This window comes from Prionailurus viverrinus, chromosome D4 (genome assembly GCF_022837055.1).
Source record: "Prionailurus viverrinus isolate Anna chromosome D4, UM_Priviv_1.0, whole genome shotgun sequence".
In the NCBI taxonomy this organism is placed as follows: domain Eukaryota; kingdom Metazoa; phylum Chordata; class Mammalia; order Carnivora; family Felidae; genus Prionailurus; species Prionailurus viverrinus.
This window is the reverse complement of record NC_062573.1, coordinates 80,959,500-80,986,407: the sequence shown is the minus strand read 5'-3', so window position 1 is coordinate 80,986,407 and position 26,908 is coordinate 80,959,500.

Here is a 26,908-nt window from a genome sequence, read left to right as displayed (position 1 = left end):
CCTAAAATATTTGCTATATGGCCCTTTGCAGAAAAACATGGTCATCCCTTGGACTAAGAGGGTGATGGTCCCACATGATGGGAGGATCCTAAATCCCTGTGGACCAATCCGCTTGACTATGTGGAGCGGAACTGTTCAGCCCCCACCCCCACCCCACCAGCCTGAATTGACTCAAGAAACAAATTTTTATTCTGTTCATGGGTCAAAACTCCTGGGTTGCCTGTTCCAGTAGTTGCCTAGCCTCACTAATGTAAGAGCAGTGTAAACATGCTAACTATCCTAGACAGCAATCAAATGACTCCTCTTCAAAGGACCCAGGAATGTGGGAAGGTTGTTCCTGAGTTCTCTTACTGGCTTCTGATGCCTTTTAAAAGTTACAGGCGAGTATGATGAGAGACATCCTAGGATCTCAAATCAGCAGCATGTGCCACAAAATAACTTACATGATGGTGGCTGAGTAGCTACTGATTGCATTGAGTAAATAAACACCATAGGAAAAAAAAGATCCCAGTGATTTCTGAGGCATGTACTTAGTGGGTGGTCAGGTGGGGGAGGTCAGGTGGGAAAATCCGTGAAGCTCTTCTACGTGCCCGGCCCCCCCAGAGTTTGAGAAATTGAAAGTAAAGCGGATACTGATTCGATCACAGCTTCTTTCTTGGAAGAGCAGTGTGTGACGTTCATTTATTCCTTCAGTGAAAAACGTTAGGGAAAAAGGAACTCAGAATGACTTTAAAGATAAACTTTCCCATGATCTCTGGGATACTGAAAGTGATTGCAATGTCTCAGTGGGAATTTGAATTAATTTAAGGGCCATTCTTTGAATTAAGTTAAGGGCCAAAGCTTATCTTTGGACTGTATTTTGTTTGGAAAGGGAACACCCTAGTCTGTAATCTATACATTCTCTGACAATGGCCATTTGAGTTCCTTGTCCATTGGCTTCCTTGGGGAGAATGAAGATGTTTATCCTCTGCAGGCTTTGTTTCTTTGCTTTCACAGAACATAGTGATCTTGGAACAATAAAACCAGTTATAGATTAACTGATCCTGACGTCTCAGTTTCATGGAACCATCAAAGTTCAAGTTGGAAAACTATTGCTAAGGTTATTTATGAGGGCCCTACCCAAATGTTTTCCATGCGAGGTACAAGCAGAAGTCTGTATGGCAATACAGCATCTTTCTTACTGCTCTCCCATTCAACTAGAGTGGGAATTGCAAATGGGCACCAGAAGCCCACAATCCTCCTACAGACATGTTCCGTTTGATCTGCATAGTGTTTTATTTATTTATTTATTTATTTATTTATTTATTTATATTAATTTTTTTGAATATTTATTTTTGAGAGAGAGAGAGAGAATATGAGCGGGGGGAGGGGCAGAGAGAAAGGGAGACACAGAATCTGAAGCAGGCTCCAGGCTCCAGGCTCCCAGCTGTCAGCACAGAGCCCGATGCGGGGCTCGAACCCACGAGCCGCGAGATCACGACTTGAGCCGAAGTTGGACGCTCAACCGACCGAGCCACCCAGGTGCCCTGTGATCTGCATAGTGTTTTAAAATCAGGTTTATAAAAGTCCACGTTTAAATTTCTCTTAAAAATTAGGATAGCCTGGGGCACCTGGGTGGCTCAGTTGGTTAAGCGTCTGACTTCAGCTCATGATCTCACAGTCTCATGGGATTGAGCCCTGCGTCGGACTCTGTGCTGACAGCTGGGAGCCTGGAGCCTGCTTCGGATTCTGTGTCTCTCTCTCTCTCTGCCCCTTCTTCATTCACTCTCTCTTTCTCTCTCTCTCTCTCTCAAAAATAAATAAACATTAAAAAATATTTAAAAAAATTAGGATAGCCTAAAAATACTGGGCCTAAGTTCCCATCCACCAATAATAATTCAGAGCTGGAATTAGATGGGAGTGCACCTTCCAGCTGGATGTGGTTCCCAACACTCTCTCTCATCTGAGCTCTGGTGCACCTCAGTCTTTGCATTACCTGCCTGGCTCCTGTGGGCGTTAGAGTTCCTGGCTCCCATTCCAGGGCTCCTTGCTCTCTCCTCTGCTTATCTCAAAAAAAAAAAAAATTTTTTTTTAAATAAAAAGAAGATGAGATTGGGATAATCTAGAGGGGCATCTTAGATCTACCATTATGTGACCGCCGGCAAGTCACTTGATATCTTGAGTTTCCTTGGTTATAAAATGCCTACAGCAAAAGATGGACATTCTAAAGAACAGCCAAGGTCATGCATGTAGAATAGGCCTCAGGTCTTCATCTTACCATCTGCTTCCACCATGGTCGCCTTGCATCCAGTCTTTTCATTTTTCCATTCCATAGTTTTAAATGTTTTATTTAGCCCCCAGAACATGTTAGCACCCACTGTATGCCTGGCATTGGGTTGGGGATTCGGCGGTCAGTGAGAATAGACTCAGGCCCTATTCTCATGAAACTTACAGTGCCAATGGGGGAGGCAGATACGTGTCAACTAATCATACAGATAAATGTAAAATGGTCACCGGACAGCTGCTGTGGAGGAGATGACCTTCACATCCAGAGAACATGATGTAATGGGGCCTTTGGTGAAGGCAGAAAGGTCAGACAAGACTCTCAAAATCTGAAGGATAAGGAGTTGTGTGACTGAGGGGGGTGAGGAGAATATTCTAGGTAGTGGAAAGAGCATGTGTAAAAGTACTATGGGGCAGGAAACGTGGAGAGGGTGAGGCACTAGGAGAAACCGGTGGATCTGTTGCAGAGGGGATAAGGAATGGTGGGGATACGTAGCTAGAGAAGAGAGGAGGATCAGATAGCATGTAGGCCATGCTTTGGGGCTTTAGTTTTATCTTAAGAGCAGTGGTAAAGCCATTGAAGACTTAAGCAGGGGGCTCTAGAAAATGGCAACTCACTCTGTAGTGTGGAAACCAGATGGGAAGACATATCAGATTGAATCCGATGAAATTTTCACTTCCATTCTTTTTGTCCTAGAAGCGGGCCATTTCCTATGGTTCCACCTGATAGAATACATGCAGGGTAAACCAGTTAGGGGGCTGGTGAGAGATGACAGTTGTCTGGACTAGGATAGGGTTTTGGAAATGGAGAGAAGTGGAAGGTTAAGAAATGCATGCAGGTCACACAGCAAGAAGGAGACAGAACCAGAATCGAAACCCAATCAGTCTGATCCCAGACCTCAAGAATTCAAATAATCTACTATGGAAGGCGATGTGTCCCGTAACAGATATTCAAGCTCAGGCTGACAGCACAAAGGAAGGTTTAGGAAAAGCTTCATGGAGAAGTCTATTTTTCCAGGGTACTGGAGAAGAAGTGGTGTTTTGACAGATCGTGATGGGCAAAGAAGTATCCAGGGGTAGGAAACTGACTGAGCAAAGGCACGGCACAGAAGACACCTCCACATGTTTGGGGAACTGCACACAGAGTCCAGTGTGGCTGGGTGTGGGTTATTTGTATGAGACAAGTCAGGAACAGAGAGTTAGTTGGGACTTAAATTGCAGATAAAGGACCTTGGAGCAGGAAGGGGGGAGGGAGTGTGCACCATTTCCCTCACTGTTGGTCATAAGGAAAATAAAGCCTGTAAGCAACTGAAGCCTCTAGAATCAATTTGGACTACTCTGTTTTGGAGTGGTAGTGAGGGCACTATCTCAAAGAGGGAAACTAGATGACTTTGGTTTCTAAATCTGCTCTGGAGTTCAAGGCAAGACTACTTCTTCTTCTTCTTCTTCTTCTTCTTCTTCTTCTTCTTCTTCTTCTTCTTCTTTTAATCTTTATTAATTTTGAGAGAGAGAGAGACAGAGTGTGAGTGGGGGAGGAACAGCAGAAGAGGGAGACCCAGAATCCCAAGCAGACTCCAGGCTCTGAGCTGTCAGCACAGAGCCCAATGTGGGGCTCGAACTCATGAACCCCGAGCTCATGACTTGAGCTAAAGTTGAATGCTTAACCAACTGAGCCACCGCGGCGCCCCTCAAGGCAAGACTTCTTAACTTGGGGATTCTGCACTCGTGGATGGGCATCAGGGATCCTAGAACCTTAGGAAATTGTGGGGCAAAGTTGTATGTTGCATGAACACCTGTGCTTCTTGTCTAGGAGGAGGTACTTCATAAGATCCATTACTTTCTCTAAGCACTCATGATCAAAGAAATATTGTAAGCCCCCACTGTGAAAGGGAAAAGCCAGAAACAGTCTCAATGGGGCTTTGCTTGGAGCCAGGAACTGGAAACAGTGTCCTACTGAGAAGCTTTGAGATTCTGTAGAAGTCAAAACCAAAAGTTTGAGTTCCCCACTGACACGCAGAACTTTCCAGAGAAGTGTCATCACCGTGGATCAGCAGAGGCCTGGCTCTGTCAGCCTCTGCCCGGGATGGCAGGTTGTCTGGGTTAGCAGGCCCAGCCAGGGAAAGATTAGGTGAGGCACATCTCCCTGTAACAGTGTCAGTAGGAAGAGAATCACTTTGAGCTTCTGTCCCTGGAGGTTTACAGTGGTAACAGGAAGCTACAATTTCCAGGCAGATGACAGCTGTCTGGAAGGATTTGTACCATTGTACTTTTAGCCCAACCCAGCAGAGTCACTCAGCATAAAACAGGCTTGTCAGCGAGGCAGCTTGTGGGCAAGGCCTGTGAGAAAACCCTTCATTTCCTCCCGGTTGTCAAGTCGTTTCAAAGCTTGCCCGGCAGGCCCTGCCATCACGGACACCGGCATGGCGGGGAAGGCAGCAATGCCGGTGACGAAATTGAGGTTTCTGGGCAGATCCTTTGATTCACAGAAAATAGTTGTGCTGGAGGCTGGTCTGGTCATTAGTGGTGTGTTTTGCATGATGATTCTCTTTGATTAAAGAGAGACAGAGTCCCGTGTGGAATAGTCAGGATTAGGTCTGTCTGCACGTGACGGAAAATTGAGGACAACAGTGGTTTAAACGTCAGAGACATTGCTCCCTGTCACGTAAACCCACGCTGGAGCTGAGCAATCCGGGGTTGGTTTGGCAACTGTGTGCTCAGCAAACCTAGGGACCCACCAAACCTAGGAACCTACTCCATGACCCAGGACGGCTCCCTAACCTCCAGTCTGGGGGAAGTGGAAGAGGGGAATAAAGGACCCCCCCCTTATTTTAAGGACACTTGCTCAGAGGTCTCGTGTCACAATTCTGTTTGCATGCCATTGTCCAGAGCGCACTGACTACTCGTCAACTCATGTGGTTAGAATACGGTCTTTAACTTGGGCATCTAGTGACATATCGGGGGTCCTGTTTTGTATACATATGGACAACTCGATGTCTCTCTACACCGTGTCCTCAGAAAAGATGGAGTGCTTCGATGCTGTTCAGATAACTCCAGAGACCTTAGCAAACCTGGATCTAGATGAGGTAGGTCATTCTTTTCTTGCCTTAGAGAGCAACTTTATAGAGATGGTCTCCTTCACTTTTGTCAGTAGGCGTGTGAGAAGCAAGACTTCTTCATTCACTCATTCATTCGTTCACTCGTATCGGTACTGTCCTGTCAGAGATGATCAGCCGTTCACCACATTTATACTTCCTATCCAAAGGGGCACTTATTCCTAGAAAGTGGTCATCCTCCCGGAGGCTAGATGTCTCAGCCTCCCGCATCGAGGTGGGTCCATAAGACCAGCTTCTGCCAATGGTATGTGGACACAGGAGACGCGTCCCTTCGGGGAAGAAGTGGTTAAAAGCTGTCTTCAGCCCCTAGTTTCTTATCTGCCTCCAGAGGCTGGAGACCCGGAGGCCTAGAAGGTGGCAGAGACACACATGGAAGGAGCTTGGGCATCAGAATCACCCCAGGAAAAGCTGCCCACCAAATGTCCGCATGGGACTGTTATGTTCACAAGGACTCCGCTCTCAGCTTGAGCTCTGGGTACAAGAGTGTGCCTCCTGGTGCCTGCTGTAATACGACCGTTAGGTTGAGAGCTCAGCTCTCACATCAAATAGAACTAGATTCGAATGCCATGTGGTAGACTTCCCAGCCACGAGATGGAGATTTCAGGTAATTTCTCACAATCTCCCTGCCTAATAGCCTCTCTTTCCTCATTTATAGAATGTGGGTTAATTTACATACCAGGTACAATATTTGTGTGTGGGGGGGAGATGCCGGCACCTAGCAAATGCTTCAGACATGTTCATTCTTAGTCTTAGAATCACATATTGTTGGGGCTCCTCCTTTTCTGTTCTGATAGGGTAGCTTTCGCTAATTTAGGGACCAATCGAGGCATTTCAGCTTATTTACTTAGTTCTTGTCTCGTGTCCCTCAGGTTGTGGGTCTCTCTGCTGATGGTCATCAGTGATTCTGTATAGCAGATATCCCCTTCCCCACCACGTTGTGGTAGGCAGAATAATGGCCCCTGAAGATGTCCCCGTCCCAATCCCTGGAGACTGTCAATGTGCTACCTTACATGGCAAAAAGAATTTTGCAGCTGTGATTAGGTTAAGGACCTTCCGATGGGGAGATTATCATGGATTACCAAAGCGGGCCCCGTGTAATCACAATGGTCCTTAAAGATGGGAGAAGACAGCGAGTCAGAGAACGAGATGACAGACAGGTGTTGGAGTGATATGACTGCTGGCTTGGAAGACAAAGAAGACCACGAGCCAAGGGGTGCAGGCAGCTTCCACAGCTGGAAAAGGCAAGGAACAGACTCTCCCCTGGAGCCTTTAGAGGGAGCACAGTCCCGCAACGTTTGGTTCCAGCCCAGCGAGACCCACATCCGACTCGTCTCCTACAGAGCTGTAAATGGTAAGTTTATATTGCTGGTCGTGAAGTTGGCGGTAATTTGTTACAGCAGCAACGAGAAGCTAAATCACATCCTCTCCCCAACGCGCTGTGTTGCAATGTGCCTGTAAGCTCTTTCCCGAAGTAAGAGGGAAGCTCTGAGAGCGGAGTCACAGTGAAAGAAGACGAGTGGAGCTAACATGAGCTCACCGTTGCACCCACAGGGAAAGCTGCTTCACGACCCGGGCTCTCAGGGGGGGCGACCCCACCCTCCGTGGATCCTCCTCGACTCCTGACCAGACTTTCACCTTTGTTTTGGGTCGTGGACACCTCATGGTCCACCCCTGCCCCAGCCCTTGCCACTGCAGGCTGTGAGCCTGCCAGATCCTACAATAGGTGACCTTTAAGTAAGAGCTCCTCTCCTAGATCCCTATTGGCAGGGCTCTGGCTTTGAACTTGAGCAGCAGAGGATTCCGCACTTGGGAAGCTTTGGAATGTTCCTTCCCCTCCCACCCCTTCCAGACAGCAACGTGAAAGGGCTGCACTGGCTTTTTTTTTTTTTTTTTTTTTTTTTTTAGGTGAAATTCATACAACATAAAATTAACCATTTTGAAGTATATCATTTAATGGCACTTTAGTACATTAACCTTGTTGTGCAACCATCACCTCTATCTAGTTCCAAAACATTTTCTTCACCCCAGTAGGAGACCCTGTTCCATGAAATAGTCAGTCCCCATTTGCCCTTTCTTCCAGGCCCTGGCAACCACCGTTTGTTTTCGGTCTCTATGGGTTTACTTATTCTGGAGGCTTCGTATATATTAAATAATATAACATATGGCCCTTTGTGTTTGTCTTTTTTGATGTAGCATAATGTTTTCTTATTTTAACCACAAAAATTTTATTTATTTATTTATTTATTTATTTATTTATTTATTTATAGAATTAAAAAAAAAAAATTTAAATCCAAGTTAGTGAACATATAGTGTAATAATGATCTCAGGAATAGATTTAGTGATTCATCACTTGCATATAACACCCGGTGTTCATCCCAACAAGTGCCCTCCTCAGTGTCCATCACCCATTTAGCCCACCCCCCAACCACCTCCCCTCCAGCAACTCTCAGTTTGTTCTCTATATTTAAGAGTCTCTTAATTTAAGAGTCTCCCTCTCTCTGTTCTTATCTTATTTTTCCTTTCCTTCCCATGTTAATCTATTTTGTTTCTTAAATTCCACAGATGAGTGAAATCATATATCTCTTTTTCTGACTGATTTCGCTTAACATAATGCATTCTGTTTCCATCCGTGTTGTTGCAAATGGCAAGATTTCATTCTTTTTGCTGGCTGAGTAATATTCCATTGTGTATATACACCACATCTTTACCTTTTCATCAGTTGATGGACATTTGGGCTCTTCCCATAATTTGGCTATTGTCGATAGTTCTACCATAAACATTGGGGTGCATGTGCCCCTTCAAATCAGCATTTTTATATCCTTTGGATAAATACTACTGTGAAATTGCTGGGTCATAGGGTAGTTCTATTTGTAATTTTTTTGAGGACCCTCCATATTGTTTTCCAGAGTGGCTGCACCAGTTTGCATTTCTACCAGCAGTGTAGAAGGGTTCCTCTTTCTCTGCATCCTTGCCAACATCTGTTGTTACACGAGTTGTTAATTTTAGCCATTCTGATAGGTGTGAGGTGGTATCTCAATGCGGTTTTGAATTGTATTTCCCTGATGATGAGTGATGTCGAGCATCTTTTCATGTGTCAGTTGGCCATCTGGATGTCTTCTTTGGAGAAGTGTCTATTCATGTCTTTTGCCCATTTCTTCACTGGATTATTTCTTTTTTGGGTGTTGAGTTTGGTAAGTTCTTTATAGATTTTGGATATCAGTCTTTTATCTGATATGTTGTCTGAAAATACCTTCTCCCATTTTGTCGGTTGCCTTTTAGTTTTTCTGATTGTTTCCTTCACTATGCAGAAGCTTTTTCTTGATGAGGTCCCAATAGTTCATTTTTGCTTTTGTTTCCTTTGCCTCTGGAGACATGTCAAGTAAGAAGTAGCTGTGGCCGAGGTCAAAGAAGTTGTTGCCTGTTTTCTCCTCTAGGATTTTGATGCCTTCCGGTCTTATGTTTAGGTCTTTCACCATTTTGAGTTTATTTTTGTGTATGGTGTAAGAAAGTGGTCCAGGTTCATTTTTCTGCAAACTTTCCATTTTTCCCAGCATCATTTGCTGAAAAGACTTTCTTTTTTCCATTGGATATTCTTTCCTGCTTTGTCAAGGATAAGTTGGCCATACGTTTGTGGGTCCATTTCTGGGTTCTCTATTCTGAACTTAGTATAATGTTTTCAAGGTTCATCCAAATTGTAGAATGTATTAATACTCCAATTCCTTTTCATGGCTGAATAACATTCCATTATATGGATAACCATATTTTGTTTATCCATTCATCAGCCAATGGACACTTGGGTAGTTTCTCCCTAATGGCTGCTGTGAATAATGCTACTGTGAACATTTGTGTGTGTTTTGTTTGAAGACCTCTTTTCAGTTCTGCATGGGTGTGTGTTTTCATATTGCTTGGATATATTCCTAGCAGTGGAGTTACTGGGTCACCCCGGCTTTAGATATCTGCTTATGTTGTTGTCAAAGATAAATGTCTCCAATGTCACTAAATTATTTATTTTTAGAATCTTCTCCAGGTGGAAAGCATGTGTGGGACGTGCTGATTCCACCACTATATTGCTATTATCAAACATGTCCCTTGCCATCTTTGTGGGGGAAACTATCAGGCGTGTCAAATCAGTGGTGACCTGGAATTGAGGGCTATAGGCTGCATCAGAACCCAGACACCTTCCGTCACTCTCTGATAGTAAATGGATTACTTGTGTGTTCATTGTCTAACTTCCTCAATGACTATGTAATTTCTACAAGGGCAGGGATTTACTATGTTTCATTCACTTCTGGATCCTAGTGCCAGCAACAGTGCCTGGAACAGTATATACTGAATGAACACATGAACATTTGAAGGAATGACCATCAGTGTCCTCTGATTTCATGTCCTGTCTCTCCTTCAGGTCCCAACCCTAGAAGCTGGGTTCACATCCATGAACTCTTTAGTTAAATGACACCTTTGTGTCCATTTTTCCTTTCAAGACCCAAAAATACCCTAGAGATATAGAGTGGGTATTCTTCCCTCACTTTGAAGATGAAGAAAATGATGATCAGAGGTATCAATTTGTGCCAACTGACTCAGCTAGTAGGTTGTGACACAGGGAGGTAAGGATGATGTATTAGTTTCCTAGGACTGTTGCCACAAATTACCACAAACTCAGTGGGTTCAAACAACAGAAATGTTAATCATCCTGGAGGCCAGAAGTCTGAAATTGAGATGTCAACAGAAACAAGGCTCTAGGGTGAATTTCTGCCTGCCCCTTCCAGCTCCTGGTGGCCCTAGGCTTCCTTGGCTGTTGAAGTATGGCTCCAATCACTGCCTGTTTTCATGTGACCTTCTCTCCTGTGTTTCTGCGTGTCCTTTTCTGTCTCTTATAAGGACACTCTTCGGTGGATTTAGAGCCCACACTAATCCTAAACTTAATTTATCTGCTATGACCCTTTTTCCAAATAAGGTCACATTCTGAGGTTTGGGTGGACACATCTTTTGGAGGCCACCACTCAGGCCACTATACATGGGCATCCCAGTGTGAATGTCTCCTGGTTGTGTTCTTTCTCCTTGAGTCCCTGATCTGTACCCCAGCCTTCCTGGTGTACCCATGTAGTACTGGTAGGTGCTATGAAAGAGAAGGTTGCAGGTAAATGAGTTTAGGAAATTCTTTTTTCTTTTAATGTTTTTTATTTTGAGAGAGAGAGAGAGAGAGAGAGAGCATAGGTGGGGAGGGGCAGAGATAGAGAGGGAGAGAGAATCCCAAGCAGGCTCCACACCATCAGAGCAGAACCCGATGCAGGGCTTGATCTTACGAACCATGAGATCATGACCTGAGCTGAAATCAAGAGTCAAACACTCAACCTACTGAGCCACCCAGGCGTTCCGAGTTTGGGAAATTCTGAATTGAACAAAGCTAGGCAGGAATTTTTACTGCAGGATTTCTCAGACTCTTTAATGTACTAGTAAACATTGTAAATATTCATGAGAGGAAAAAATATGGAGCATTGCCCCAATTCCTTTGATCTGGAAATACTTTAAAAAGAACCAATGAAGGGGGCGCCTGGGTGGCTCAGTCGGTTGAACGTCCAACTTCGGCTCAGGTCATGATCTTGCGGTCTATGAGTTTGAGCCCCATGTTGGGCTCTGTGCTGACAGCTCGGAGCCTGGAGTCTGCTTCGGGTTCCGTGTCTCCCTCTCTCTCTGCCCCTCCCCCACTCATGCTCTGTGTCTCTCTGTCTCAGAAATAAATAAACTTTAAAAAATTTTTAAAAAATAACTAATGAAGAACAGTGGAGCTCTCACAGGATGAGGCTGCATAGAATCCAGGTGGGAAATGTTGCTCTTCTCTTCTTCTTCCTTTTCTCAGGATGGGGAGGGGCTCCTTCTTAAGAGATGTGCCAGCAGAAATGGTACAAATCACCCCAAAGAGCCTAAAGTCAAGTGGCATAGGGAAGATAAAAAAACATAATGCCTGACATATTCTTTTAGTCAGTAAATCTCTAATTAAAAGAAAAAAAAAGAAAAAATCCACCAACTGCCTACATATCCCATACGATTGCCATAGTGATGACACCTCCCCCAGGAGACCATATTTGAAATTTGAAGATACTTGCTAGGGTCACGTTCCTGTTAGGAACTTCCTGCCTGGTGCACGTGGACCTATTCTCTTTAGAGAAGCAGAGATTCATAGAGGGTTAGAGCTGCAAGAGGTCTTAGGGATATCTCTTGTAACCCAGTAATTTAACAGATAAGGAAACAGAGGCCCAGAGAGACAAAATAGCACAGGGTAAAACCTGTTCAGGGTCACACACAGAACCAATGGCAAGGGCTGGTTCTGGAGCCTGTGCCAACTGACTTCAACTTCAAGGCCCTGCTACCTCAGGCCTCTTTTACAATATCACTTGAGAAGGAAAAACCCTTTCGTGGATGATTCACTAGAAATCCAAGGATGTTGTGGATTTTCTCAGTACTGGACATTCTGCCAAAAGTCTTTTTGCCTCAACTCTTGATTTTGGAAAATATTTTCCAACATTTGCTAAGCCACTTACCTGTCTTCATTCAAATAGAGTGAAATAGAGGGAATTTAATTTTTTTTTTTTAACATGCACCGTTTTGCAGTGGGTGAGGTCTGTCATCTGATCGTTAGGCCCCACCTCACCTCTGACCATGGACTACGTGTAGATGGATAGAAATGAACAGGAAAGAAATTAGTAACATTTTACAAGGCATGTCAAACCTTCACTGATTTTCTCCTGACATTTTAGGTATGTGTGTAGGATGCTCTGAACAAGAATAAGGCAACTGAAGGTGTAGCAAGATCAGGAAAGAGAGTCTGATAGAAGGTTCCATGTGCCCTTTATGGCATTAGTGGAATAATTCAGCCACAGGTGATTTGTGATGTACCCTAGAAATTACTTTCCGGTTTTTTAGAAGTAAATCCTTCATATGAGTTTGTTTAATAGCCCCTGGGCAGGATTTCGGTAGATTTTAAGAAGCTGTAAGTGATGCCTTCAAGACTGCTGCCAGATAAGAGCATTGGTGCCATTTTTTTTTTTTTTTTTTTTAATCAGGAAAGAGTGATTGTCCTGAAGATCCAAGGCGTGAGGGCGAATGAGTAGCTTTCCCTGGATCCAGCTGGGAAAAGGTGGGTTCACTAGAACTCTTTGCTCATGAGGGGGCGGGGCTTGGAGTCAGACGACCCCGACAGGGGGCGGGGCTTGGAAGGCAAGACTAAAGACGCAACTTACAGGCAAATAGCTGCCATTCCCCAATCTCTATGGTGGACGGGTCGTCTCGCTGCTGTAGGCCTCTGAGAATCAGAGGTCTGTGGTCTGTGATATCAGGTGATGAATATCTGTGGATCTTCTCCAGGAAGGAGGAGTGACCTCTGATAAGAGCAACTTACTGTCTGAAAGGCAGATAGCGATGAACTGGTCTAGGGAAGGCTCAGGGTTGCCCAGAGGTATTGCCTGTTTCGGGATACAGCTCACGTGGAGGGTCTGGACAGGGTGTGTTCGGGGTCCCTTGATCACATCCCCATTGCTGCCTCTGGCCACGTGGTGACCATTTGATCTTTAGACAGCCTCCAATTTCCTCTCCGGACTCCTGTGATTCATTTCTTTGTCCAAAAGTGGGGCATGGAAGGGAAAGAATTACCACTAATTAAGAAGTCTGGATCTTTGGATTCAAGGGTATGGAAGGTTTGCTTATTTCTGTCTCAGGGCCTTTGTCCTAGCTATCTGTCAAATTCTTCCTCCAGGTCTCAGCAAGAAATGAATGTCACCTCCTCAGAGGAGCTTCCCTGTCCTCTAGATGTCCCACAGCACCTCCTGGCATTCATTCTTTATCTCTTTCCCCCGGTTCCTTTTCTTCAGGCTCTGATCTCTAACTGAAATCATCTTGGTTATATATTTCCTTATGAGCAGCTGGCTCTGACTTCTCCCACTGGACCAGCAGGCATAGATCCTGTATCTCCAGAGCCCACACAAGGCTTGGCACAGGAGAGATGGAAGCAGAATCTGGGTAGATCCCATTACACTAGATCCTAGGGAATCATGTCTTCCTTTTGGAATCTCATGCACCTGGAATTTTTTTTTTTTTTTTTTTTTAGAGCTCTTAACACTTTATAAGTACATATTGGCGGGATTATTTCCTTGAGGCCTATCTCTTACTAGCGCAAGGATTCATGACCGTTTTGTGCCAAAGTTTGCTCTCGTGTTGGGTGAAGCCTTTGGATCCCTTCTCAGAATAACGTGTTTAAATGCATAAAGTAAAATACCTAGGATTATAAAGGAAGCCGATTATATTGAAGTAGAATCAACAAAATGTTAAAATGTAAATTTGTTATATAGTTACATGTGCTTCTTCATTTATACATTTAATAATAAAACCTATCATAATTCTCTAAGTGGTGATAAGCATAATTGGTTTTTTGAGATGTCTGCAAAAACAGGAATGTGAGGAGCTCCTGGGTGGCTCGTTCAGTTAGGTGTCAGACTCTTGATTTCAGCTGAGGTCAGTATCTCACCGGTTCGTGAGTTTGAGCCCTGGCATTGGGCTCTGTGTTGACAGTGCAGAGCCTGCTTGGAATTCTCTCTCTCTCCCTCTCTCTCTGTCCCTCCCCCTATTATGCACTCGCTTGCATGCTCTCCCTCTCAAAATAAATAAATAAACTAAAAAAAAAACGTAATGTGAGATAAAAATGTCTTTCATTGGTGTTGGCGACAGAGACACAGTTACTTTTAATCCTGCTGAGGTTTGTTGCCTACGTTCGTGATGGAATCAAACACTAAATTTCAATTAGAGATTACTGAAAATAAAGATGTAATTTATTCCCATCTGAGTTCATTGACTCCTCAAAGTCTATCTACAGATTGTAGAGCAGTTCATGGACCCCACATTAAGAACTCCTGTGCTAGAATACATCACTTAAATTTCGTTCACCATATTTACCGTAGCATCTAAGACATAGTAAGTACTCCTTACATATTCACAGATGGAAGGAAGGCAGGAAGGCAGGAAGGCAGGAAGGCAGGAAGGCAGGAAGGAAGGAAGGGAGGAAGGAAGGAAGGAAGAGACAATCTTTGTGTCTAACACTGTTCTCAGAACAAGATGGCTGAATGAATGAATGAATGAATGAATGAATCCTGCAGGCAAGGCAGTGAGCTAGTCATTAACAAATGAGAGTACCCCCTCTCTCCACCATTTCCAATAATGACTGCATCTTAGCTGAGGTCCTTTGTTACTACTGAAACCCACTGAGTATCTCACCCATAGCTGACACAAAAACATGTGCTTGGATAATGAAATGTCTCTTTGGCTGAAAGAGACAACCCCCACACTGTAATTTATCAGGTGCAATGGATCAGTGCTTTGAGACTTCTAGATGACCAATCAGCTGACTCCTTGGGCTCTCATGGACTCTCAAGGTCACAGCTTTTGTGGGTCACTGCCTTTTACCATGACAGCACCTCTCAGTTCCAACTGGCCCCATCATTACCACCTGCCCTTGGTCAGTTGTTTGGGACAAACTCCTTTTCCTGCTTGTGGGAAGAGAAGGCCCATGGGGCATCAGGCTCACTAGGAATCTGGCTCTACCATCTGACAGATTATTTCAGGCTCTCATGAATATCAACTGGAAGGATCAGCGCTGTGTGAATTTTTATGCTCTCATGGTGCCTTACAAGTCAGCAGTTACTGACAGGACCTACACGAAAACTCAGGGCTAGTAGAGACAAAATCGAATTCATTATTCAGTGCTTCAGAAAAATTCCTAATATATCAGCAGTGCAGATGCCAACATGCATCTCTTGGTAGCAGACACTACTTAAAAATTTTGGAATGCTTTCTAAGACAGTTAAGGATAAATGAATATTCATGAAAGTGCTATAAAAATGAAGCATCTATTTCTTAATAGGGGAAAGATAAATCGCTTGGGGAAATGAACAGCAATTTTGTGGCTGTAAAAACTAGACATTCTGCATTGACCTGCATTATTGTAATTGCACAGCGGAATCCATCGTTCTATGTTATCACGCAGATCGAGTAGTAAACACGCTCCGTTGTTCCCCACCCAACTTACCCTCAAGTTGATTGACTTGTTTAACATGACACTAAGCAGTGGATAATTACACCTTCCTTGGATCACAGTGCCCTAAAACTAATAGTTTGGGGCTAGAGATACTTGTCCAACTATATAATCATCTAATTATCTTTCCTCTCTTGAGGTTTGAAGGGTCTGTGCTTTATCAGATAAGAGAGTCACGGTAATGGAATATGGATTAAGTGATGGAAGAAAATGATGTCTCCTCTTCTTGAACTCTATAACGTTCTTGGTCTATTTTGCAACTGTGCATTCAGGATTTTCACATTGCCTCTTCCCCTCCATGTGTGGTCAATGGACTCCTGTTCAATGACTTCTCTAAATCTGTGGGTTTTTATCTTGGTTGCCCATTAAAATCCTGGGAGTGATTTTTTTTTTTTTTTTTTTTTTTTTTTTTTAAAGCACACATGCCTGGGCCTCACTCCAGGAGTTGATAAAAGCTACCCAGGTGATTACATTGAGCAGCCAGGGTTCAGAACCACTGCTCTAAATCCCCAACAGCTATTCTGTATGACTTCTGTTCAGATCCCCATAGATGGTTCTCAGTGCATTCTCCTTGTTCAAAAGAGATTAGCAGCTGTTCGAGCCAGATGAGCACCAAATAGTCTTTCTGATGTAATCAGAAAAGATTAAACTTTTGAGAGAAAAAGTGAGCCTAAGTCTCCCATAATTGAGGCCAGAAAGTAATACTCATGATCTAAATTCTAAGAAATTTTAAAATCCTAGCCCTCAGCAATGGTGAGGATATTTTGTAATTCATTGGATTGTAGTCTAATTGCCTAATGACAGATCGCAAGGCCTGTGTCACATTCCCAAAAGATTTCAGCAGTTTGGTCCCCACCTCCCTCCCTAGCTTTATCTTGAGTACACTGCACTCCACACCCTAACTTCCAGCACACAGGCAGCAACCTGTTCCCTGAAGAAGTCCTGAATGTTTCCACCCCTTGCCCTGGCTCATATTTCTCCTCCTGCATGCACTGCCTTTCTCCTCCTCTCCACCACTTTGAAACCTGACTCACCCTTAGAGATCCAACTCAAGTACTACCCACGAAGGCCTTTCTCCCTCCGACGTCTGAATCAGCAGCCTTTGCCATGGTGTTTTGATACTATTTTGTATTTCAGTCTTTCCAAAATTCTTACAGAGGCCTTTCCAATAATTAGTTCAGAAGATTTTGCAGATAAGAGCAAGCCCTATAGCATCGCTCATTTTAACTCTCTCGTTAGGGCAGTGCTGTGACTTTCACAAGGTGATATGGTCTATGTGTCTGTTTCTCCCACCTGAGTGCAATGAATTCAATAGTTACGGCCCAGTTCCTTTCTTATAATAGCTGTTTGTGGAATTAAAAAAAAATCGCCCAGGTATGCTCTGGCACAGGGTGGCTGTTCAAAGGATATCTGGCTGTATCCAGTTCCTTTGTTCAGGATGGCTCATGAGTGACTGTTAAGTCTTGGTAAAAAGATTGCGCTATCTAGGCCAGTGGTTTTCAGCTAGGGATCCCACTCAGCTGGGCTTCAGAGAAATGTGGTTATCCCAAAGACTAGAGGTGTTACTGGCCTTTAGTGGGCATGAACCAGGAATGCCAGATGCTTCGCAATGTGTAGGAAAGCCCCTACAAAAAGAGATCTCCCTTCCAAAATACCAATTGTTTCCCACCTTCCTCACCCATCTTGGCAGATTCTAACCAATCTTCATCCCCAAATACTTAAACAGAAAACCAAAAAACCAATTTGGTTTGGAGAAAAGAGACAAGTTCCTGAAACTCACTCTGAAATCATGTGCATAATGTCCTGGGCGTGTTATCAGATAGGCAAAGATGGTAAAATGTGACGATATGTGGCTGGCGAAACAGGAATTCTCACATTAAGTAGGTGAGAATGTTACGTGATGTAACCTTTTTGAGGACCACAATACTTAATAGTATTTAAAATGCATATTCCTTTTCATCTAGCAGTTTCACTGCCAGAGATTCATCCTGTGATGTATTTACACAAAGACTCAACGTTGCATGACCAGGAATGGTCATTACAAGGTTGGTTGCCATCACAAAAAAGTGAGAACAATGTATATGTCCATCGATTGGAATAGGTGAGATAAACACTGGTACATTCATATGATGGTATGTAACTATTTGGAATGAGTGCCATATTGTGTTGAATAAAAGAGTGAAGTATGGGGGAGCCTGGGTGGCTCAGTCGGTTAAGCGTCCAACTTCGGCTCAGGTCACAGTCTCGCAGTTTGGGAGTTCGAGTCCCATGTCAGTCTATGTGCTGACAGCTCAGAACCTGGAGCCTGCTTCCGATTCTGTGTCTCCCTCTCTCTGCCCCTCCCATGCCCATGTTCTGTCTCTCAATAATAAATAAACATTAAAAAGAAATTTAAAAAAAGTGAAGTATGGCATGCATGATATGATCCATTTTTCTTTAGAGTGTATAACTGTACACATGTGTGTATATATATATATATATATATATATATATATGTATACACACACACACACACACACACACACACACACACAGGCAATCCTTGCTTTCCATGGTTCTGATATTAACAAATTTCAGGTACCATGAGTTAGTTCAGTAACACCGGTCCCACAGCATACTTCCAATTGCAGTTACCATGGTACATTACCTGTGAGTCACTGGATAAAGTACAAACTTTGCTGCTACCTCTTCAGCCCACAAATCACTACATAAATAATAGATGCACACCATACTCAGTGAATATCCCCTAAGACTTCCTTCGATGTCTGTTAACAGTCGCTGCACATTTGTTATTCAGTTCACAAACCCACGGCAAAGCGAGTTACAGACCCACGTGACATTTTACAAAAGTGAATGATCAGGAGAGGGCATTCGGTGCAACAAAGACTAGTGATAACGTTGGAAGATAAATTCGAATCTCTTGAAATGGAAGCATAGGAGAAATGGCTGACCTCAGAAATGCTGACATTGCCACCGTTGGAGAGACGCCGGATAGACAGCAGGGGAATTTAACAAAATCTCCTACTTACCTGCAGAAACAACGCAAGAGGCTGTAGGAAGAAAGATGAAGTGGTCTCTGGGGCAGTGACACCAGTGAAATATTTCATGTTAAGGGAATTCTCGGAATTATTTCATGATGGTGAAATTACAAAGAATAAATGTTGGAAACAGATCCACATTTGGAAAGGAGTATGACAGTTTTGACAAGGCACAGAGAAGACATTCTCTCAATATCATCAAGTTCTGTGACAAAACCAGGGCAAACATTCTTGCCAAATGTTTCACAAAGGAACACCATACTTTAATTCTCAGGTGTTCCAAGTGTTTCTAAATAAATAGTAGTTTTACTGCTTTTTGTTTTTCTTCTGCATTTATGGTCAACAGTAAGAGAATTTTTAATGTTTTGACGAAAAACTTTAAGGATAATGAAACAGCTGTAATTTCCCCCATTATTATTAACATCCCTTTGCATGGTTTCAGTTTGCATACTTTTATGGCCCAATACTACTGTGCAAAGCAAAGACTGCCCATATATATAAAATACAAATATAGAGATGCCTGGGTGGCTCAGTTGGTTGAGCAACTGACTCTTGGCTTCAGCTCAGGTCATGATCTCACGGTCTCATGAATTCGAGCCCCACATCAGGCTCCATGGGGGCGGCATGGAGTCTGCTTGAGATTCTCTCTCTCCCTCTCTCTCTGCTCCTCTCTTGCTCACACTGTCTTTATCTCTCAAAATAAATGCATACATTAAAAAAAATCCAAATATGTCCATGTATTTTTAAATGGAAGTATATACAAAGAATTATTAACAGTTGTGGCTTCTGAGGAGTGCAACTGAGGGAGAGCGGTAGCAAAGGGAAATTTTGTTTTCATTTTCTTCCCTTCCAAACTGTTTGACTACTTTTCCTTTAGAATGTATTACTTTTTGATATAAAACCTAACTGATAAAAAGAAATATAAAGTCAAGGATAATTTAATAAAACATTGAAAATGTTTTGTGTACATGATTTTTGCTTTTTTTCTCCCCCCTGCTGGGGAGATCATCCAAAGCTTTCTTTTGGAATCTCAAAGGGATTCATGACACCAAAAAGGTTAAAATCCATACCTATAGGTGCATTTACTCTGCTCCCAAGCAGAAAGATCGCAAAATACGCAGTTTCTTCAAACATGAATATGATGTGAGTTATTGATTTCATTTGTCTATAGGGAGAATTGGCCTGCAAACGAGTTCACCTGATGCTGGACTCAAGTGCAGTTTGCAAACAGATGCCCTAAACAAAATGCTTCCACCGTGGCTGGTGACTGAACATGCATCTGTTTACAAGGCAGCCAAGTGTGACCTTGTGTACAACCTTGAAGGTTTACTGGCTAGCAAACAAAATGCCAAATCCATGGCAAGGAGTGTTTGGAAAAATAATGTTGAGGCTACTGGTGTATTTACTCTGCCGGAACCAGGGTACTCAGAGAATGAAGAGTCTAACTGGGATTAGGCCTTGAGGACTTGACCCCTGATGCAGGATGAACACCCAGGACTTGGGTTGAGGGAGTCCATGGGGTGCAAATATCCTGACAGATCCCTAAATCCACTGAAACGATAGATTTCCATCTTCTGTCACACTCCCTGAGGCCTCTTGGATAGATGAGGAGGGCCATCAGAAGGTGTAAACTTATTCTAATCAATAAGCTGTTGGACGTCTAGGGAGTGAGCGGGCATGGCCAGGCAATCCTGCAGCCCCCCAGGATACAAGCCCTCCGTCAGCATTTCACATGCATTATCTCATGTAACCATTAAAACCATCCTATGATTGTTTTTACCACCCCCATATCCTTCATGAGAAAACTGAGGTTCAACTGCGTTCAGGGGGATTAAATAACTTCAAACAACATTGCCACATAGAGGGCAGGTGGTAGACTAGGAGTGGAAGTCTAATTCCTGAAGCTGTGCACATCGCCGTTGAGCTGGATGTTTCAGAAGTACTTGGAAACACCCCTGGGCTGTACATGCTTTGCTGTATCTTCCTCTTATCGGAAATCTTGCTAAACCCAGATTATCTAATCTAAAACCTGCCCAGCCCTGCTTTACTGTTCTGAACCCTACTGGCCTCGTGCTCGTTATTGTGGGCATTCAAGCCTTTGACCCTGGTTTTCACCCTGTTGTATCTCTCACATATGGCCTCATCTTTGGTTCTTGCCAACTTCATGTTCCAACCAGTTGAGAGGAAATGTATGTGAGCCTTTGCAGTTCCCCTTAAAGGATGGTGTGGTTCTGGCTTCTACTGACCTGGCAGAGACTTGTATCCCTACAAATAAGAAACATCTGACCACAGGTCTATAAGTGAAAATGGTGGCAAGTTGGGCAGGGTGGAAGTCTATCATCTGGATATATCGAGCCCTGTTTGGAAGGCCAGAACTTCATATAGCAAAATCCAGGTTTTCAGCCGGATTAAACCTTCTAGGGTCTCAATTGATCATCTGAAAAGTGAAATTGTGTTCTTTTGTATTCTTGAAATTCTGGTATTCAAAAAATTGTATTCTTTTAGGGTACTTAAGTAGTGGTTAAAGTGGGCAGTGGAAAACATTCCCTGCCGGTTAGAAGACTTGGGAACATGATCATGTAAGGTCATGCTGGGTCCGGGTGGCAACGTCCAGGATGTTTCTGGTGTTCCTTCCTAAATAAGAGAGTCATATCTGGGCCCTTTGCAGATCTTTGCTTGTCAGAGCATTGAAGAGTTTGACAATCTACCAAGTAGTCACAAACAGGACATAGCAAAAAGGGTGATTCTTTAGGGGTAGAAATTGGAACTTGCATCGCCTTTGAGGTAATTCATACCTGAAAAATAACCAGAACATAAAATGTGCAGACTCAAAAGGCAAGTCCCAGTCTGATAGAAATTCCTCCCTTGGTTAGGAAAGGGATTAAGAATGAGACCGTGGTATTGGAAGAGAGCAAGAAGGAGTCCAACAGACAGGATTACATCTCCCATAGCCATGCAGTCACACACTAATGGTGTGGTTCCATCAGTCAGGAGCTATGCTAGGGCATAGACATCCGAGAGCTCATTCAATCCTCACAAGAGCCCGGAATTGGGATTGGAGTGTTAAATGTGTACCTAAGGCCTCTGAGTGAGTGGGTGTTAAATTAAAGAACTCAAGCCCAGGTTGGACTCTAAATAGCACACTTAACATCATGGTATCTTGCCTTTAACAATGCTAATAAGGCATCATCTATTTAACGTGTTGTGTTAGGGTAGTGCTAGCTGCTGAAACAGATAAACCCTAAATTTTGCCAAAACAAAATTTTATTTGTTACTCATGTTAAGTCTATTTGGCACCAAGGGGCCGGCAAAGGAGGTTGTACTCTACGCGGTCATTCAGGGATCCAAGCTGACGTGGGCTCTGTCTGCCATCTTTGACAATGGCTTCCAAGGTCACCGTGGGTGCCAACATTTAGAGGCAAATGCGGAGAGAGAGACAGGGGGAGATGAATTTTTATGGGCCAGGCCTGGAAGTGGTACATCCATTTTTGTCCATAATTTACTGGTTAGGTTCAGTCATGTGACTGTGTTTACCTACAAGAGAGTCTGCTGGAAATAAAAACTAATTGTAGGCCCCAGAGGAAAGGAAAAGCGTTTTGGTGAAGAGCCAGCCAGTATCTGCTATGCTTGTGTTTTTCTGTAGTTACCAGAATTTAAGTGTAGTAAATAAATGTTGTCCTCTACCAAGCATCAAATACCATGCCAGGTTCTGAGGATTTAAAAATGAGTGAGACTGAATCCACATCCCCAAGTCTAGAGGGGCAACAGACAGAGGCACACCCCCAGGGTGAGATGGATGGCACTCTTCTATAGATATCTGTTCTAGAGTATTTAGAGTGACTAGAGAGTAACTATAGTCTCTAGTTCAGAATGACCGATTCAGCTCCTTTTGAGTTCCTAGAAATGTCTGCTGCAGGATCTGAACTTAGATGCCAGGCTGGGGCAGGTTTTCCCCTCTTAAACAACTTTGGTTAAAGGAACCCATCCATAGGCTCCCCAAGACAACACAAAAGCCACATTGTGCACTGCCCACAATTGCCTTTCACAGCAGGAGACACATTCTACCTGGCCGGGCCTGAAGGAGTGTTTCTTGGAAGAGAGCCACCTAACCTTGAGCCAGCCACCGGGCTGTGTGGGCAGTAGGATGAACAAGTTATTCTCAGAAAGTCCCTGAGGACAGCGATGCTGTTTAGAGACTTAGGCAATTTTGTTACAAGATTTGACAACCTTCTTTCTCCATACCCATATTAAGATTTGGGGGCCACTTCTTAACGTAATTTTTTTTTTAATGTTTAAAGTGCATTTGGTATTAGGCCAACTTATTTCGTCTACCCTGGTTAGGACCCTAATGAGCCAAGATATTAAATGGCATTTTTTTTTTAACAGAAAACAATTTTAGAAATTATTTCCTTAGCTTTCTATGGCTTTGAGAATGCCCATCAAAAGCTGATAGACGAGAAGGACGGCAGATTAAAAGGCAAAAATTGCAGCCTGAAACTGTGGTTGATGGTGTCTTAATCCCGTTGCCTACCTGTGATTTCACTGGCAACACGAGCTGTGGGTTTTTATTCTCTTCTGCTTCAGAAAAGCTTAGGTAGTTTACAAAAGAGCATACAGCACCATAAACCAAGAATATGGATTTTCTAAAAATGAGGCCAAGTAGAAAATAAAAGTGGGATGGAAAGATGGGACCAGAGAGAAAACTGATATGCCACTAACCCCTAAATCAGTGGTTCTCAACCAGGAATATACCATATGTATTCTCAGGGAATGTTAGTTTTCTATGAGCACTTAATATTTCTGCTTTTTGATTTTTATGGTAATTTGGAAAATAGTGTAAGAACACTCTGGGTCATCTGTAGGATCATTCAGTACTTCATCTTGGGGATTGAGTGTGTGTTTCTAGTTGGATGGTCATGGGACTAATGAGAAAAGCATCAAGATAGACCTAAAATCTAAAAGATCTGTTTGCATCAAACAAAAGCCAAATGTCGTTACAATACATCCTACCATTGACAGTTTCACAGTAATGTTTTAAAAAAAATTTTTAACGTTTTTATATATTTTTGAGGGAGAGACAGAGAGAGAGAGAACGAGCAGGGGAGGGGCAGACACAGAGGGAGACACAGAATCTAAAGCAGGCTGCATCCAGGTTCTGAGCTGTCAGCACAGAGCCCCACGTGGTGCTCGAACCCATGAACTGTGAGATCATGACGTGAGCCGAAGTCGCATGCTTAACTGACTGGGCCACCCAGGTGCCCCCAATGGTTTTGTAGTAATCTTAATGGAGAAAAGGAGTAAGGAGATTGAGCCATCACACCACACACCATAGTAATGGGCACAGGGAACGAGAGCACCGTGAGTGCTTATCAGTTTGGACGACACAGCTTCATGTGTCATATGTGCAAACGCCAGTAAAATGAATTGTAGTCTAACAGTTTTGTTTGCATTAAAATTTGTGTACTTGTTTCAATACTTGTATAAGGGCTGTAAATAGAAGGAATTTGTAAGCCTTTTTAGGCTCATCCACAATTTGAGAAAAAACCCAAGGGTTTGTGACGATTATGTCCCAGACAGGGACTAAATCTGGGCCCCAAATTCTGCCTTCCGATCTTCCCGGGGGCCAAAGTGAAAAGAAAGAGAAATTTGATCAGCGAAAGATTCATCTTGTGTCTCAGATCAATCATTTGCTCAGGGGTCGGAGAAGTTTTGCTGGCAGTTAAACATGAGCAGAATTTCTCCAGGGAGTACCTATGAACGGGATACCGAGCAGCGGAAGGTATCCTTGACCACACCCCTGATCCCTGAAGCATCCTGTTTAACACTGATATTTCCGTAGCATCCTTTGGTGCAAGGCTAAGGAGGATCCATGCCTATTAAAATGCATCTGTGATGGACCAAAGCAAGTGTACCACTAATTCAAACAATGTTATAGGTGATTGATGTGCAACCCTTATGAATGTTTTTCAATCCTAGTTTCAATACAGGCATAAATTCCTTATACAAATGTGAAACCCTAATATTATCTTCATCATTCATTTTTCCCTTTTGGTCTACAACTGCAACTAAAAGAATAAGGTTGCCTTTTCTACCTGTCTCTGTACTAGAGAGAAAAAACAATTGCTTCTCTGTGTTCTTTTTTTTTTTTTAATTTTTTTTTCAACGTTTATTTATTTTTGGGACAGAGAGAGACAGAGCATGAACGGGGGAGGGGCAGAGAGAGAGGGAGACACAGAATCGGAAACAGGCTCCAGGCTCTGAGCCATCAGCCCAGAGCCCAACGCGGGGCTCGAACTCACGGACTGCGAGATTGTGACCTGAGCTGAAGTCGGACGCTTAACTGACTGAGCCACCCAGGCGCCCCTCTGTGTTCTATCTTAATCTTAATATCTAGAAAAAAATAGCTTACATAGAACCTAGTCCTTCAGATTTACAGTACCTAGGGTTTTTAAGAAATTATTCCTATATTTTTAAAAGTTTATTTATTTTGAGAGAGAGAGAGAGAGAATGTGCCTGAGCAGTGGAGGGGCAGAGAGAGAGGGAGAGAGAGAATCCCAAGCAGGCTCCGTGCTGTTTGCGCAGAGCCCAAAGTGGGGCTTGATCCCATGAACTGTGTGAGATCATGACCTGAGCCAAAATCAAGAATCAGCTGCTTCACCAGCTGAGCCACCCAGGCACCCCCGTTCCTATTTTTAATATGTGTGCTGTCAGAAAAGATACTGAAAATCATTTATAGGCATTTGGGGATCGAGAAACTTTCAGTAATCGTGTCTGCAATTTGAACTAGTCAGTAATAAGCATGTTTCTTAGGCAGGCCTCTAGGTTTGGGTTATCTGTGGCCAATATTTTCTTCCTTGACACTCTGTTTTATGACTGGTCCCCTTCTTTCTATAGTGTGTGGTTTATTACTTCTTCCTCTTTTGTTTTAACCTGTGTTTGATAATCCACCAACCAAATGACTGTTTGTAGCGAGAAACGTAACTTAGCTGAAATGACTAGATTCTTCAGTGTTTCCCCCTGCCCAGTGATCTTTGTTTAGAAAATCATGCTGTGACAATAAATAATCTTCCCTGTGTATGTCCTGGAATGACCCAGTTAACACCAGTAAGTGTGTTTACCTGATAATAAATAACTGAGGAGGCTTCTTGTAACCATAAGGGGAAATCAGCTGTAAGTTTATTAGGAGATAAAGTGGTGTTCATGTCTTAATTTAGAGATGATCTGTAGGGATAGTTTTGCTAACATACCCACGTATATGGTATTCATATGCACACCCCTGCCTAAGCAAAACATGGAGGACATCATCCTGACACCCCTATCCCTGTCACTGTCACATCTGATCCATCAAGCCCTACTGAAGTCCTAAATAACTCTACCCTTTTCTTTTCTTTTCTTTTTCTGTTTTTAAATTTATTTTTGAGAGGGAGAGAGAGAGAGAATCCCAAGCAGGCTCTGCCCTGTCAGCACAGAGCCCGACGCTGGGCTAGAACCTACCAACCATGAGTCATGACCTGAGCTGAAATCAAGAGTCAGAGGCTTAACTGACTGAGCCACCCAGGTGCCCCTACCCTTTGCTTCTGTATCCTTCCTGCTGTATTATCTTAGCTTAGTCCACCATCATCTGTCATCCATATTATTTCCACTGCCTTCTCACCCTTCATCGTCTTCTCTGGCTCTCCCTTCGACCCATCACCCCACGGAAGAGCAGTCTTTCTAAGACAAATGTGGTCGTGCTCCTCCTGTGCTTAGATGACACTCCTTGTTCTCAGAATTTGGAGCAACCTCCTTCTGTGGCTCCTAAGATTCTTTTGCGTAGGATTTCCGCTTGCCTCTGGGCCTTTTCTCATCCGACTGCCTGTCCTCCCTTCTCCCTACCTGACTCCAGCACCCCCCCCCCCATTCTGCTCCAGCCCAACCGTATTTCTCTCCGTTCATTCATTAAACTGACCACGTAGTCTCTTGCTTCTGACCTTCACACTGTTTCTTCTGCTCACATATTCTTCTCCTCATCTTTTCCTTCAGGTTTTTGCTACAGCGTCATGCCTCGCAGTAAACTGAACCTTATACCCAATGTTGAGTTGGATGATCCTCTTGTGGGTGCCCATAGCACCCTACACTTAGCACCATGATAGCATATGTCACACTATATTGTCAATTTCCTCATCAGTGACAGCCTCCAGCTGTGGGCTGCTTAAGGAAGGGGATGAAGGGGGAAATCGCTCTGATATATACATGAATAGATAGATAGATAGATAGATTAGATTAGATAGATCCATCCTGGGTACCTGGTAACTAATTACACTTGGCATCATGGTTCAGGGGAAAGGACAGACCAGGGCTTGATCCTGCCTCTGCCTCCTGACCGGCTATGAGGACTTGCACAAGTTGTTTGATCTTCCTGAGCCTGTGTTTCCTCA